Raw genomic sequence first — 17,210 nt, 5'->3', positions numbered from 1 at the left:
TCCTTTAAATCGAGGGTTTACTGTACTATCAATTTCAAAACATTAGTGATTAGCGAATTGACAGCTTAACGGTATTTTGAATTCTACAATCACAATTGACATTTATGTCTTTAGGAGTGAAGCAAGATGCTTTTCATATTCCCCGCTATCTGTTGTGGTTACAGTGAGGGTAAAATGTACGAGCAGTTTGCTCTCCCTGAATGGGCATGGAGATTATGCATCACTAAAGGAGGCTAATATAGCTTTTGGTTTTCTATGTTTGAATATGTCCGTTGCCTCGTATGCTGCAGCTTGCTGAACCAAATCGTTGGGATGTGTGGACGTCTTTAGAAAAAATTTGGAAGCTAAGGATTGTAGATAAGAGAAAATATAGGGAATATTTGTATCTCTGTGGAGTTGATTGTTTCTAACATACCACGGGGTGTTCAGAATCATTCTCAAGCACTTGTTCTGCATTCGCTGTATTTTGATAATGTTAGTATTAGAGGTGTGGCTCCAGGCCGGAGAGGCATAGGTGATTATATGACGAATCGTCATCTGGTATAGTTGCAATTTGATTCTGTTGCTGCGCTTGCTATTTCTATTAATTAGCGGATAGATCTGAGCTGTGGCTTTAGATGCCTTTGCGCACACAGACTTGATGTGTTGGTTGAAAGATAGCTTTTTGTCGAGAATTACACCCAGGTATTTTGTTTCTGTCTGCCAGGGAATTTTATTATTGAATAGTAACACATCTCCTGCAGGAGACATTGGCCTTTTAGAGAAAAAAACAGCTGAGCTTTTCAGGGGGGTTGACTTCCAATCTCCACTTGGAGAACCAACCCTCCAGCTTTAGAAGGTTTTCTTGAAGCTTTCTGGTAATGAAATGGGGTCTGAGAGATCTGGTTAGTATTGCCGTATCGTCCGCATACAGGGTAAAAATGGAAGTCATCGGATTGTGTGGGATGTCTGACATGTATACAGAAAACAGCAATGGAGCCAGTAGAGATCCCTGCGGCACTCCAGCAAAGATATGGCGCTGGGACGATGTAGAACCGTTGATTTTAACTTGCATCGATCTATTCTGACGATATGAATGGATTAGATGAACCATTTTTAGTGAGGTACCGGCTGAGATAAGTTTGTGCAGGAGTCCAAAATGCCAGATTTTGTCAAATGCTTTGGATAGGTCTAGGAAAACAGCTGCTGTGCACTGGCGCCAGTTGTAACTGGTGGTGATGTATTCGACAATTCTGTGGATTTGCTGGGTAGCACTATGTTATTGCCGAAAATCAAACTGTTCTTTATGGAGGATGTTTAGATCATTTACTGAGGTTTGGAGTCGTGAGAGGATGACTTTACCCAGATTGGAGATGAGACTGATTGGACGATAATTTTGCGGTAGGTGTGGGTCTTTACCTGGCTTATGTATAGGAATTACATCAGCCAGTTTCCAGTTGGAAGGAAAATAGTGAAATCTTAAGATTGCATTTATTATACTGGTCAGGTGATGCACTACAGCTTTTTGAGGCAGCAGCTTGATCACCCTGTTTGAGATGCCGTCTGGTCCAGGAGCTTTATTGTTCTTAAGTTTTTTAATAATATCATATAATTCAGGGTTTCTCAAACTGTGTTCCGCTGAACACTAGTGTTCCACGGAAGGTGAATAAGTGTTCCGCGAGAAGTTCTGAAATTTGTCATTTTAGTTTGCCAAAACATTTTTCATGAATAAATATTTTATAGCAGAAATATTCTGAGGAGAATAAAATTCGTGAATATGTCGAAAAGCTCAGACTAAGAACGCCTAACAACATCTGTGTATCGTTAATTTTCACACATCGAAACCTTTCAACATTTGGGAGAGGGAATACCGCTGTTTATGACGGGTCATAAAAATTGCCTCCAAGCGGATTATAACAATGGGTGGCGTGTTCTCAAAACTGAACGAAATTGTGAACGAAATATCAGTGACCAATCAGAAAGGAAGTATAAAGAAAAATTTTCCGCTGAAATTGAAGATCAAGGTAGTCTGTATGCGGTTCTCAAATCTATTAATACTGAATACTTTCTTCGCAAGTTCGTATTGCAGTGTGTAAGTGCTTGTTCTGAAACCGGAGTGCCGTGATTTTTTTAAAAGTAATAGGAATACAGCTTTAAATTCTAATATGAATAAGAGACGAGGCACTTTGTTTAATTTTGGTATTAAGAAATCTCTCATTGAAGGTGTTTGTGGAACAGATAGTGAGTCATCTACCTCAAGATTTCCAGGATGTACAAAAGGAGGGGAAAACTACCAGCACACAGGAGAAAAAGTCTGCATTCATTCGTAAGTACTTTTAATAATATTATAAATATATTTGGTGATCAGAATGGAATATGTCAATGAAAATCAGCACAAATTAATTTAACGATGTTTATGTTTAATTCATTGTTAATTAATGATTAATTAATAATAGAAATCGGGTAAATTACCAATTAATTATTAATTAATTCAGGATTTGTGAAATGTTCCGTCCTAGAAAAAGTTTGAGAAAACCCTGAACGGGTGCAATATATGGTCAACACTTTAACGATACTATTAACTAATAGTTAATAATAGTACATAATACAACGATCACCTTGTTTCTTATCTTTCATTACGAAGTATAAAATTAAATAAAAGGTGTATGAGCTAATTTAAGATTATAGAGCAAGTTTAAAGTTATAAACGATTTTGGATAATATAATCTTATAGAATAATTAAAGCAATATAATATAAAGTGAATTTGGATTACAAGAATCACTTTATAGTTTAAGATTAAAGATTTAAGATTTGAGATTAAAATTAAGAGTTAAGATTAAATTATAGAGTGAATATGTTTAGAAGTCAGGCAAATTATAATTACAGTTTGTTATTATAATAACTTAAGATGCGCAAATGCAGTTCTGCGCATTAAACATGTGTATGAAATAAACCACTCAAAATATCAGCATCTACAAAAAAAAAAAAAAAAAAAAAAAAAAAAAAAAAAAAAAAACCTGCACAATATATTCTTTATTCATTGAAATTACTTTTCAGCAACAAATGTTAATCAAGCATTTATAATATAAATAATTTATGTTAAATCTTGCGATGAACAGATGTTAGCGAATGTTATTTCGACCAGAAACTTATTAAATACCGTTTCAGACTATGCATAAGTAAAGTGATTTCTTAGAACCGATGCTTCTGATTAGTAAGGAGGCGAAGAATTTCTAGAAGGTGATTAAATCATGCACGCAGTTTTGAAAATGTTGTAATCTTCCCAACAAATTGCTACTAACTCTGATTACACCACTAGTCAACACATATTTGATCGTTATTTTATAATTATGAAAGAATTTGCTGCTTCAATAGAAAAAAAATCAAAATTTTTACTTAATCCTCGTGTAATAATTGCAGATTTTTAAAAAAATTGTATTTTTTTAAAGTTCTTGAGATCACAATTTTTGAATAAAACCAAATTCACTATAAATATTTCCCAATTTCTCTCTATCTATTTCTCCCGCTACTCTAAAAACATATTTCGGAACATTCCTTCGAGTTTTTATATTGGAAGTGCAAGCCAGTAATGAACTGTGTTGACAGCCGTTTGCAAAAACACGAGTATCACAACGTAAGGGGAAGGGTGCAGAGCGTCCACTGTGGCACGTAGCAATACAGGAAGAAAGGCCTGCGAAGAATTCTTTTTTCGTGTATTAAATTGCATTTTCAAGTCACGCAAAAGTTGTATATAAAAAAGCACTTCGTAGAGCATGTAAAAAAAGAAAAAAAAAGATATGCACACGCAACGTACTAACCCTGTGACGAATCCATCACTTTAGTATTACTAAAGGCTATAGCGGTGTCTTCTAAAGAAGAATTTAAAAAGAAAATGCTGAAAGGATCCCAAATGTCTTAATTTATTACAATTCAAAAGATTTTCTTTTTTTTTTTTTTTTTCGTATGAAAAACGTAATATTCGAATTTAAAGTTACTTGTGTTTTGCCCCAACGAATATATTGTGTTTAAATCTCTCTCTCTTTTTTTTTTTTAATTGCCTTTGGCAAAGGTAAAGTTTGTTGTGAAGAAGTGATACGAAATCACGACTTCTAGAACTATCAAAGTAGCCCAAGGCAGGTCTGCAAACTACATAACTGTTAGGCTAAAGAAAGAAAGAAGAAAAAGATGAAAAGATCTTGTCTTTTCCGAACATTATTCAGTTCTTTTGCATTGAATGCTTTTAAAAGTCAGCTGGTTCTCAAACAGCAGATTGAGGACAGTGTGAGATACAAAATAGCTGCGAGAAGTGTTTAAAAAAAAAAGTGATAGAAGGAAATAGAGTTATTTGGTATTTGCCACAGAACGGTGTTGATTAACAATCAACATTGATGGTGGGCGGTAGATGGCGTTGTGTGTAGTTGGAGGATTAAGTAGGAGAGGCGATGACTTGTATATAGTGTGACTTCCCATGACGAGTCCTTGCAGGTGTCACATAATAATAATAATAAGGTAGAGAGTTTGAAGTCTCAGTTTACATAGTGGGATGTTGTTATAAACCCATAACAACAAACCTGTATGTTGCTATGACGAAGAAATGCATCACCAAATATAGATTAAAATTAATTAAAAGAAACACACGTATTAAACCACAGTGAAAATTATTTAATTGTAAATATTTCAAATATAGATGATGAAAACAAAAAACGCGTATTTGTATTCATCAATAATGGGGGACTTTAATTATCCAAATGAGAAGACTGAAACTGAATTTATTGAGCTGTTGCGGGACAACTTCCTCTAGCAGCATGTGACAGAAGGAACTCGAGTTCAAAGAGTGTTAGATTTGATTATAGTGTCAGATGGGGTTTCAGTTAAAGACGTAACTATCCTGCCTCCAGTTGGTGACAGTGATCATGCGGTACTCACTTCGGAAGTGGCTAGGTTTATGAATGTTCCATTCAGGAAAGGTTACATGCTGAACTGCAAAGCAGGAAATTATGAAAAAGTGAAGAGTATACTGAGTTCAGTGGAATGGGATCGGTTGCTGGATGGGAAGAATATGACAGCGCATAGGAAGCATTTAAACAATACTTAAATGATGCGATATCAGAATGTGTCCCGAGAGTTCGAAGAATAAATAGAGTAGGAGTCAAACGGATGTGTAATCTTATTAAGCAAGAGACTCATAAGAAAAGGATGAATGTGGAAAGAATACCGTGTACATAAGGATGGTGTGCATTATGAAAATTATAAGCAGCAGGTCAGAAGAGTTATAACTGTTGTACGGAAAGTTAAGTCTGAGTACGAAAAGAAACTGGCAAGCTAGAGACAATCCGAAAGAATTCTATCGATATGCTGCAAGTAAAAGAAAGAAAGAATGAATATGAAAGAATGACTTTACTGAATGCAGATGGTGTGAGAGTGACTGATGCAGAAGAGGTTGTTCAACTAATGAGTGCCCCTTTTGCTAAAAGCCATCAACCTGGTACATGCAACACTGAGTTCACTGCTACCTCTTCACTGGATGAAGAAACTCAGGTGTATGAGGAGGCGGAATTAGAGTTCTTGCACAAACTGAATAGGGACTGATTAAGATACCAGCACTGCTAAAAGAGTGATCAGCTGAACTGACTATTCCTTTGACCAGGCTATATAATCTGAGTCTCGGAACACGGAAGATTCTGCAGGATTGGAAAGAATGTATGGTAATCCAATTGCACATGGTGGTACAGATACAGATGTATCCAAGTATCGACCAACCATTATCTCAGGAGTGATGGTGAAGATTTTGGAAAAGTTAGTTAGAGGTCTGTCAACCCTTCATAAATAGGTTGACAGAGAATCTCTACTTTACAATGAACAGCATGGGCTTACTGAGCGAAGGTCATGTTTTGGCAACTTGCTGACATTCTATAATAATGTTATCATTGAACTAGAGAAGGGAATGGATACACCATGATAACTTTTGGACTGATTTTGCTAAGGCTTTTGACAAAATACAGCATGGAAGACTGTTGCATAAATTGGAGAATATATGGTTGAATTCTAAAATATTAGCGTAGATAGGAGGATGACTGACTGATAGATATCAAACAGTGGTATATGGGGGGGGGGGGTGAGTCTGCAAGGTTTAAGGTAACTAGTGGTGTACCATAAGGATCAGTCCTTGATCCACTATTACCAATTTTATTTTATTTGGTTTAATCCTTCATGTAAGTGTAAGCAAACAAAGTTTGCGCCTGAAGTATTTTCCGGACTGGGGCAACTCGTGGTAAAGGTGGTATAAGTTCTGATCACTTGCCTTAGTATCCCATAATGCAAAGGCACATCTCCTTGCGAGATGTGGTGTGCATTAGGCCACTACCCAGACCGGTTTCGACCTTTATTGAGGTCTCGTCAGTGGGAGCCAGACCCAGAGGTGGTGATACTGAGGTGGAAGTAATGCAGAAGTTATAAAACTTCCATCAACTATCTCTAATCGAGAGAAATTTAATAATAAGGTGTTGGCACATTTTGGCAACTGGTATATGGTGATATGACTTCTGCATTTCTTCCCCCTTAGTATCACCATCTCTGGGTCTGGCTCCCACTGACGAGACCTTAATAAGGGTTGAAACTGGTCTGGGTAGTGACCCTTCCCTTAATGCATAGCATTATACATGTCCACAAGGAGATGTGCTTTGCATCATGAGATACTAAGGCAAGTGATAAGAACTTATACCACCTTTTTTAGCACGAGTTTCCCCAGTCCTGAAAATACTTCAGGAGCAAACTTTGTTTGCTTACACCTGGATAAAGGATTAAACTAAATTAATAATTGATAGCATAGCCAAGTGAAAAAAGCTTCCATCAACTTAATTCACTGTTATTCAGTCTGTATAATAATGACATTGGGAAGGATTTGACAGGCGACATACAGCTATTTTTCTGATGCAAATATAGGTAGGATAATCAGGAATGCAGCTGATATTCAGTACATGCAGAATTATTTGAATAGGCTGGAATTGTGGGCATGGGAAAATGGATGTCAGTTTAATGTCAATAAATGTAAAGTCATGCACTTCGGCGTGATTAGATATCCAATGCCGTATTATATTGGTGGGATTATTTAGAAGAAACTGGTGAGGCTAGGGATCTTGGAGTGCTAGTAGATAGGGAGTTGAAGTTCAGGGACCATGCTGCAAAGATTGCAAATACAACTCAAAAGATAATTGCAATGCTGAAACGAACTTTCACAAGTAAGGGGGTCATTTTCTTTATATGTGAAAGTTCGCATCATTTCTTTACATGTGTTATCAAGTGCTCTTTACATAGCCTTGATAAGACCTCACTTGGACTATTGTGCGCAGGTCTGGTCTCCTGGTTTCCGTTGTGATTCTGATTCAGTGGAGAAAGAGAGAGAGAGAGAGAGAGAGAGAGAGAGAGAGAGAGAGAGAGAGAGAGAGAGAGAGAGAGAGAGAGAGAGAGAGAGAGCAAAGGAGAGTGTTAAAAATGATATCAGAATTGTGGAATGCTGATTATGAAGACAGACTGAGAATTTGTAGAGTGCAGACACTGGCAAACAGGAGAAAGAGAGATGATATGATTGAGACTTACAAACTTCTGAAAGGGTCATACAAGATTTCAATTGATGGAATTTTTCGATTTATGGAGGATGGGGAAAGGACAAGAGGGCATCTTTGGAAGCTGAGAATGAATGCTGCTAAGAAGAGGGTGAAGGCTAGATTTTTCTCTCAGAGGGTGGTGCGTGATTGGAATGGATTGCCTTTGGATGTTGTGAGTGCAAGTAGTGTTGAATTCAAGAATAAGTATGATAGCTGGTGTATGTAGTATGTAGCCTCCCTCGATGAGTCGTTGACTGCCTGGAGTCAGTGACTCTTAATAATAATAATAATAATAATAATAATAATAATAATAATAATAACAACAAAAAATTGTAAGCAATGGCACAAATTTCCATTATTTTTATGATACACAGTGTAGATCAAGTTTCGAAGAATAGAATTAAATAATTAAATTTGATCATTAACTGGCGAGTTTATAGAAAGATTTTTGAAACATATTAATAAATAAACGAAATAGTAAGTAAATTATAAGAAATAAATAAACGGGCCTTCCTGATTGGCCTAGTGGTTAATGTATCCGCTCTCCAACCAAGGCTGCGAATTTGAATCTTGCCGTGGGCACGGATATTTGTGATCGTCATTTGGTTGGAGATATATTTCGTCACCCAATCGGAGACCACCCCGAACTTATTAGACGCCTTGTGGCTGAAAAAAAAAGTTCCAAGTTTGGTCTCTAGAGTAGGATTACCAGATGATTTAAGAATGTTGTAAAAAATTAAAAATACAAGTCAATTATTTAAAAAATCTTCAGTCCGCCCGCCTGCTAAGGTTGACTTACCAACTCGGGAAAGGGATGAAAAGGGGCCTAGAAAAAGTTTCTATAGTCGACGGCGATTAGAATTGAACCTATAATGGTCTCTCTCTCTCTCTCTCTCTCTCTCTCTCTCTCTCTCTCTCTCTCTCTCTCCATCCTCATTTTCCAAAAAAAAAAAAAAAAAGAAAAAAAAAAGAGGATGGAAACAGAGAGATCCGACCTTTTTAATTAGCGAACAGCGATGTTTACACTTCATTTTCTATTATAACTCAAGGGGGAAAAATCACATATAAAGACAATTTCAATGACAGCGTTGAAGCCTTATCTATAAGAAGATATTTCATTAATCTTCAGATGTCACTGATATTCTTCACTCTTTCCCCAAAAGTCTTTTATATATAGAAAAGAATTCCAACTCTCCTCCACGACGTGTTCTTTAATTTCATCACGCGCAGTCATTCTACCCTCGAGAAACAATTTGAAGAGCCGATTGCTTCTTATCTTTGATCCCAAGGAAGTGCTAAAGAAAGCATTCGTATTTGTCAAAGTTATCCTTCCCTTTCATTCACGGTGAATAAAAACTGTATCCGTGAGAAACGGATGTTCAATGCGTGGAGCGTGCCCCCTCTAAGAGAAACACTAACTGTGCCGTGAGGAAAGAAAGTTTGACTGTATTTATCCTGTTTTTTTTTTTCCCTTGAAATGGCGTTTTTAGTATTCTGTGAAAGAAAAAAAAAAGGAAAAAAAAAAGATCTTAAACATTTAGATTTAGTGTTTTTTCTTAGAGAGGACACTTTATACAGTTGCTTTCATGAAAAAAAAAAATGTTTTTTTCGTGAAGGCAACATATGGAAGTTGCGAAAGAAAAAAAAAATTTTTTTATAATTTCATTTTCCACGTGAAAAAAATTCACTGACTTCCTGATGATACTACTGAAGTACAATGCTTCTCCACCAGGTGGATAGAGTAATAAAAACACAATAATTAACAACTGACAAATCAGCAGTTTGGTCTCCGAGAATGGGGATCAAATTGTATACAGAGTTCAAATTCGGAGAGAAAAAGTTAACGGAATATGTCTTATACAGTGAGAATGGTCAGAAATTTGGTTCATTGAAGATCCACTAAATAATGCTGCGTTTCACTCTGCTAGCTCTGTTGAAGACTTTGGGCCAAAAAAAAAAAAAAAATACTATTTATATATAGTCCGTTTCGACGATGCCCTTTGGTTGGATAGACAACCTGGGTTTCAATCCTATCTGGAAAAAAAAAAAAAAAAAAAATTCAATTTATGACTTTTCAGTTTAAGGTAACTTAGTCTATTTCGTACAGCAGTGAAAGAGTTTTTCCATCCCACAATTATATGAAATTGCAAGCCTTCTATTTAAAATATTTTAAATTACATATTGTTTTCTGTCTTAATATACTTGTCTTCCACTTGCTAACTTATCTGAATAAGCATTCGATTTCTCATTAAAAGAAATAAGTGCGTGTCTGTTTTATGAGAACGAAACATGAGACCAAATATAGGAATGGAAAAAAAACTACTATCTGAAAAGTTGATTTTAATTAACTCTAGATGGAGCTGCGGTTTCTAATAAAGTCCTTTGGCCTAATTTCATTTGCTAATATGATAATGCATCATAATTATTTAATTTAAAAAACATGAGACAAGAATAACAACATTCTAGGCTGCAAATGTCTTCTTTTCTTATTTTTTTTTTAATTGAATTGCATAAGTTAAATCCCATGATGACATTTGAATTCAGTGAACAGCGAATAAATTTTCTTTTTTTTATGTATATTAAATCAAATCAAATCAACAGATTTGTAAATTAATCTTTTTTTTGTTATTATTAATATTGAAAAAAATTTTGCCTTAATTGTCGATTTCTTAGTCAATTTAGAATTCAATACTTGCGTATAAGCAGGCGCACACATTAAAATGTCAGTACAGTATTTGCAAATAAGAAATGTCATAGTTTTTCATGATGCCTAGATGGCGCCACAAAAGAAATAGCAAAAATGTTTTTTCTTTTGCACTGGCTTCGAAAGCTTCGAATCAAAAACAAAAATGACTGGTGTTAATTGCGAAGTGAGAAAAAATTCTTAATAAAACTTGCAAGACTGAAAGAATTGCGAATGTGAACTATGGCATAATTAAAATTAGAAACTTTTTATGAAGACTTTATCAGCTTCCGGCATATCATCGAACCATCTCTTTTCTAATGTATGCTAAACAAGTAAACTGACCACTAGCAGTGTTTTCCTTTATTATTTTTAAATCGACAACAACAACAAAAAATATTAAATCCAAAAAAAGAAGAAGGAAGGAATGCGGTCTGGTTCTACAAATTTAAAGTTCACACATCAGAGGTTTCCACAGATGGATGGATAAAATGTGGTCTACAGCAAGGGCATCAACTTGAGGGGATGGATATAAGATAAGCAGATGCTTCTAGCGAATACGTTCCTGTGAGTCCGCTAATATTGTTTGAGAGCTAAAATGAACAAAGTAGATCTTTGGTGAAAGTCGTATATCACATAAACGGGAGAGAGTCGAAGTTCCCTACAGAGCCGATGATTAGAGAAATGGACTATAGGGGAGGGAGAGAGAGAGAGAGAGAGAGAGAGAGAGAGAGAGAGAGAGAGAAAGAGAGAGAGAGAGAGAGAGAAAGAGAGAGAGAGAGAAGGGCAATTGTAGTAACTCAAAGCGTTCTTACTGTCATGTTCCACCGAAAGAGTAGTAGGAACTATTTATCACGAGCGATGTGATGGACGACTTGTTCGTCCAGATTAAAGATGGGGTAGCGAACAGCTTAAAAAATTAATAAAACGTAAAGAATTGTTGGCAGCACTCCTGAATTATTAGAAAGGATTTTCACTAGCTCGAGAACAGCAAGTTAATCATGTGGTTTTTATCTGCATTTATTTCAAATTCAGATAAAAAACGATAGTGCTCTTGCTTAGATGATTTTATTGTTATTATTGAAATGGTAGTTGATTGTAAAGAATGCTCTTTGTCTCCCTCACTCTCCGTGGGATTTTCTTGTGATTTTCATGGGATTTTTCTACTTGCCGAAGCTGAGGTAATCAGTCTCCGATGGTGGTTGAATTGCTTTTATTAATAAAGCATAAACCGGTCAATGAACACAATGGACAGACGCATAATCCATTTATTTCATACTTCTGGATGTCGCGGCATGCATTCTAAGGCTTGACTTGCAGTTTCACCAACTAATTGTGATGCCACTAGTTTTATGTGTTTCTCTGACCAGTTTCGGAAATTAAAAACTTGAGTCTCCGTAGCTAGTTTTTTGCTTCACCCTCCCTTCTTACGTTCCATGAAAATTCATCTCAAGGCCGAATGGCAATTTTTTGGAAGAAAAATTCACTGGGAAAACAATTAATTAAATAAGTAATTCTATGAATGGCAATTCATCGAAAATTTCACCGAAAAACAATTCACCAAACAAATAATTCGATGAATGGCAATTCCTCGAAAAAAAAAACAGTTACGAAAAGCAATTCACTGATTAACAATTCGTCGAAATATAATTTATCGAAAAATTATAATTTATAATATATCCATACAAATTAAAATTTTCGCAAAAAAAATCAATTAATTGTTATTCGACGAATTTATTGAAAAAATATTATAAAAAATTAAAATGATTCGCTGAATAATAATTTGTCAGGCAACATTTCATCGAAAAAAACCATTCACTGACATTTTTCATAACTTTTTTTTTCTTTTTTTTATTTCCCCACGATATTTCTCAGATAATAATAATAATAATAATAATAATAATAATAAATAAGAAGCACTTATCTAAATGTTTTAACTTTTGCATTCAAATAACTTAGCGTTGTATAAGACCCAAACGACATGATTATGTAGTTATTAGTGAATTTTAATAATTATTTAAGAATATTATTCTGTAACCTGTATGTACCACATTCTAGCGTGACTAGTGACACATATTCAGTCCTGGCCATATTTTAACTTACACTGATAGTCACTGTTGTCATGACACTGAACGTGAGAAGTATTTCAGTTAAAATTAGTATTTAATCAAGTCGACAAGGAAATGTTCTTTACTTATTACGGATTGCTTACGATTTCTTCTTCTTCTTCTTCTTCAAGAATTCCCACTGTCTTGACAATGGATAATCATAAATCCTTTCAATTTTAGTCATTTTTGTAAATTTTTGTGAAAAATGGTATTATTTAATCTTACCATGTAAAACAGAGAATAATATTTTTTAGATAACTTAAAAATCCTTTCAGCTTTCGCTTCAAAATATTGCAGACGAATCCCACAGCTTGTTAATGCTTTTTTTTTTTTTTCGTATCTGTACGATATATTTCTCTAAAGCCAGGAAAGAAGTGCCTCCCACATGAACTTTCTGAGGTGGTTTGAAATCACCATCAAGTGCATAAAAAAACTAAAGCCATTAAAACTGAACGTTATAAGTTTTGTTATATTAAAACTCAATTAATATACCTTCATTGCCGCGCTTTTAGTCGACAAAATAATTGCTTAATTGTGATTAATTCTGAGCATTTCTAAATATTTTTAGAAACTAATTCACAATCACTTAAAGAATAATTGCAACAGTTGGTGGAATATTGAGTGATTAAATGCTGAAATTATTTTAACTCTCAATCATTCAATATTTTCACAAAATTGTCTTTTAATTCGTTTTATCTGAATTGCTTTCTACTATGATTTGCTGTTTCCACGAAGGGATTTTTTTTCTCGTAATTTTTCGATGAATTGCCCGTCGATGAGCTTTCTGATGAACTGTTTGCGGTGAATTTTTTGTCACCTGACTAACTTACCTTCAGCTGAAAGAAACCCTTACAAAGTTTTCCTCGTGTCCTGAAAGAAATTCGAACACACGTTTCTCCTCTCTCAAGATAAATGTTTTGAAGTTTTCGTGAGTACGCTACAGAGCCCGCAAATTCTTATAATATACAGAATTCTCTAGTTTGATTCGTTACTCATAACTCGTTTCTTACAAAATCATGCTCTGCTATCTGCTCAATTTTTTTGGAAATCCCGTAATAAATTTGTCTTATCTTTTATTAAGCGGATTAGTCATCACGTCACTTATTACATGAGAAAAGAGATTATGTGGCAGTATCGAAGATATTCGTACTGTTAAGAATATCCCTCACTTATAAAGAGATAGGCTGGTTTGTATAAGAATCCACCAGAAGTCTATACAGAGTATCTCCGAACACCGCCTGAATTCTTGCATCGTCGCATTGAAAACGATCTGAGGCAGGTTTGCATTTCACTTCTAATTTAATCGAAAGCTCCAGTATTTGGGATCAGTCGAAATTACACAAAGCAACTAAAGCTAATAAGATTTAGTTGCTTTAGTATATTATATCTGCTAATGACGTGGGTTCTCCGGTCCGTTTGTTAGCGTATGCGAGAATAAAAGCAGAGTTTCCCGGAAGGAGAAAATCTACCATTTCTGTATGAGAGGAGCTAACTTGATTTCAATTTAAAACCTTCGTAAAGGATCACTGCGTCTCAGACGGAATTCGATTTCACATCTTTCCAACCAAAGGCGCTTTTCTTACTGCCCGGAAGCACCTTTGAAAGACGTAGGAGGGAAAAATGCTTTTTAATAACAACCCGTACATAATTAAGAGCTCAGTGACAAGTTCTTTGTCTTTTGTTAATCGATTAAGCCTTGGTCTAATTGAAAATTTTCATTTAATCCGCCGTTACCATACAATACTCCTTGCCTCCTCGCAATCTTCATCCTAATTTCATTCTCTCCCCCCCCACACACACACACTTTGTCTTATACAAAAATCCATAGCCTGTTCAGTCCGTTTTATCGTAATTACTTACTAAATTCTTTAATTTCGTGTTTATAAGAAAAACAATTTAGCAGTGTCAAACAGATGATGTTACAGAAAAAAATCCTAAAATGAATTTATTTCTATCGATATAAAAAATACTTCACTTACTCAACGTAAATTAAAAACTCCATAATTAAAATTTTAAAAAAATTAATTAAAAAATTAAAACCCGGTTACATTATTCACACAACTATACAAAAAAGAAGTTTCTTACTTCTCTTGAATGGCTGGTTTAACTTCAGCAGCACAGAACGCTCACTCTGTAAGAGAGAGAGAGAGAGAGAGAGAGAGAGAGAAGAATCATATTCGTCAGTGGTATCCCTTTACTATTAAAGGGATGCCTTTATTAGTAAAGGAATAAAAAGAGAGTAGAATGAGTAAAAAGAGAGTTGTAATGATAATGTTATGAAAATATTCTTTACGTTTGAATGCACATTCTATTTTTAACAAACTAAATAATTAATTAACCTCAATATTTCACGATCAGTAAATCTTACACTCTTAACGATCAATTGGAAATAAAATCTCTTCAGTGCAAACACGAACGAGTAAGCTGTAAACAAAATAAAAGCGTTAAAAGAGTCGAAAACAGAAGTAAAAAAATCAAATACCATTCGTGAAAATAACCAAATATCGATAACACGCGCGTAACGTGAAAGATAACACCAAACAATATTCGAAACCGATAAACTTGTCCCTTGGTTTAGAACACGAGTTTTCTTTTCAATGTTAACTGCATTTTTTATAGTATTAGTGCGTTATCTTGTTTTGCAATTTTGTGTTTTATTTTTTTTTTTCTCAGCCTGGATTTCGCTGAGTCTCGAATAATAAAACATCTTGAATCGCGTGTATCTTGAATTTTAGGTGGGAGATGATTTCATTGCCCGGTGTGAGACCACAATCCTGTTTATTGCAAGGCTTGAAAAGGATCAATGTTTGGTCTCCAGAAGAGGGTTTCCGTATTATCTGACCCTTAATTAGAATAACATATACAAATAAACATTCCCTTCCACTCAGTGTCAAAAAACGTGATCCCTCCTTCCCCCATTTTAATAAAACTGAAAATAACTATAACACGAACAATTGTATCCTCTATCCTTCTTAAGGAGTTCGTTACTTTGCTGATAGAGCGATGCTCTTTAATCTCTCTCTCTCTCTCTCGATGTGGCTGAAACGAAGATTTTTCCCATATTAAGAAACTCATATCCCTAACATTATTCATGATAATTTATCCCATGCTAATTAAACTTTTCTTATTTATGACGCTCATCGGCAAACTTTATTATGAGGGACACGGATTGTAAAGAACTTTCCAAAGATGATGCTTCTGACCTCACACGAAGAACTATTTTACTGAGACAAATGTTTCTGTACGTGCGTGTGTGACGGTGCATAAACTCATTATACTGAGTTTGATCAGGTGAAGGAATAAAAATGATTAAAAGTAACGACTAGCGAATCATTTCAGTGTGGAAGGCTTTCAGATGAAATAATTACATGATAAAATAAATGCGATATATTGATTAAACACGTGAGTACACAAGACTACCCCGGTCTCACTCAGACTTTTTTTTAGTATTTTCCTTAGATTTTCTTTTACAGTAATATTATTTAGTATATCGCTATTTAGTACAAATGCATTATCAGCTTTTAACTTTTCGTATTTGAGCTTGACATTTTAAAAGAATTATCTGTAAATTCGTTGTAAAATTATAATTTTTGGCTGCTTTTGCTTTTTTTTTTAAAGATATAATTCTCTCAGTAGAAGAATCATGATATATTAAACTTAGCGCTGTTACTTAACCCCGCTCTGTTATTTTAAGCTTTCAGAATTCGATCTTCCTTTAGCTGCCTTCATCCCTTCCTGTCTTACACCAATCGACTATACGTCGATTGGTGTAAGAGAGGAGTAAGGAGAGCTGAAACTCCCTTTCTCCACGGAGAAAGTGGTATTCTTCCAAACAAGTTGTCGGTGAATAGCTTTGTGTGTGTGTGTGTGGGTGTGTGTGTGTGTGTGTGAGAGAGAGAGAGAGAGAGAGAGAGAGAGAGAGAGAGAGAGAGAGAGAGTGAGAGAGAGAGAGAAAGAGAGAGAGAGAGAGAGATTCATTGCAATAAGAATGAAGATATGCACATTTCTTCTTATTCATTGGTCTAATTATAAAGAGGATTCATTGTATATATAGCCAGTACCGTCGACAGGGTGTAGCATACGGCGCGGCTTAATAAGGGCGCTCGTTCAGCCATATTGCGGTAGGCGCCGTCTCTACGCTAACAATTCCTGGTAGCAAGTGCGGAAAGAAGTTTTTTCAAGCTTAAACTGATCAAAAATTATTTGCGGACAGTAGTGATTGATTGGTCACTTGATTAGAGGCGGACATAGCTTACAATTTAAATTTAGAAGAGCTTAAAAACAGTTTTATTGTGCGATATCCCCCGTAGAGAACATGGAATTAGTATTATTATGTAATCGTTTTGCATTAATGTTTCTCTTGTAATAACAACAAAATAGCAATTGGAGATTTTCTTATATTTTTGCCTTATAATCCATCAGGGGCGATATTTAGTAATTGTTTGCCTCAGGGCGCGATCTAATCTGGCGACGGCCCTGTAGATAGCGATAGTAACCAAAGGATGCTGTACGACCACGTTCGCTAGAATAGCAGTGGCACCTATATTTCTAATAGAGAAACATTCAGATGTCACTGCGGTTCATATTCAAACGAATGACTGTATTGTGAAATCGGTTTAAAAACAAGATTTTTCCGTAATTTTTATAGCCAAGATTTCTGTAATATTTTAGCATCCAACAGTGCGCATAAATTACACTGTCGCATATTTAACTGGCTAGTAGGGAGAGACAAAAGAGAAAAGAAAATCATCAAGCCTGAGCAAATTGATATAATTATATTATATATTTCCTAAAGAATATCAAGGAAAATTATATTTTAAATGTAATTATTTTAT

General features: G+C 35.1%; 1 protein-coding gene and 1 long non-coding RNA gene across 3 annotated transcripts in view; one reads left to right on the top strand and one right to left on the bottom strand.

Moving 5' to 3' along the window:
- The window catches only part of Cbp53E (Calbindin 53E), a 196,198-nt gene that overhangs the window by 125,660 nt on the left and 53,328 nt on the right, over nucleotides 1-17,210 (top strand). The window lies entirely within an intron of this gene.
- Nucleotides 1-17,210, bottom strand: part of LOC150103253 (uncharacterized) — a 101,488-nt gene that overhangs the window by 63,913 nt on the left and 20,365 nt on the right. The window contains exon 1 of one of the 2 annotated variants that reach the window (XR_016548771.1): nucleotides 14,461-14,564. The exons of the other annotated variant lie outside the window; for it this stretch is intronic. This is a non-coding gene — a long non-coding RNA (uncharacterized LOC150103253). Of the gene's footprint in view, nucleotides 1-14,460; nucleotides 14,565-17,210 lie in introns of those variants that run through there. 2 annotated transcript variants of the gene reach the window in all.

The sequence above is a fragment of the Typopeltis vanoorti genome, chromosome 9, assembly GCF_054136105.1.
Source record: "Typopeltis vanoorti isolate ZY-2024b chromosome 9, IOZ_Tvanoo_1.0, whole genome shotgun sequence".
In the NCBI taxonomy this organism is placed as follows: Eukaryota; Metazoa; Arthropoda; class Arachnida; order Uropygi; family Thelyphonidae; genus Typopeltis; species Typopeltis vanoorti.
Note: the sequence above shows the minus strand (reverse complement) of the source record. Positions and strands in the feature narration are given on the sequence as shown.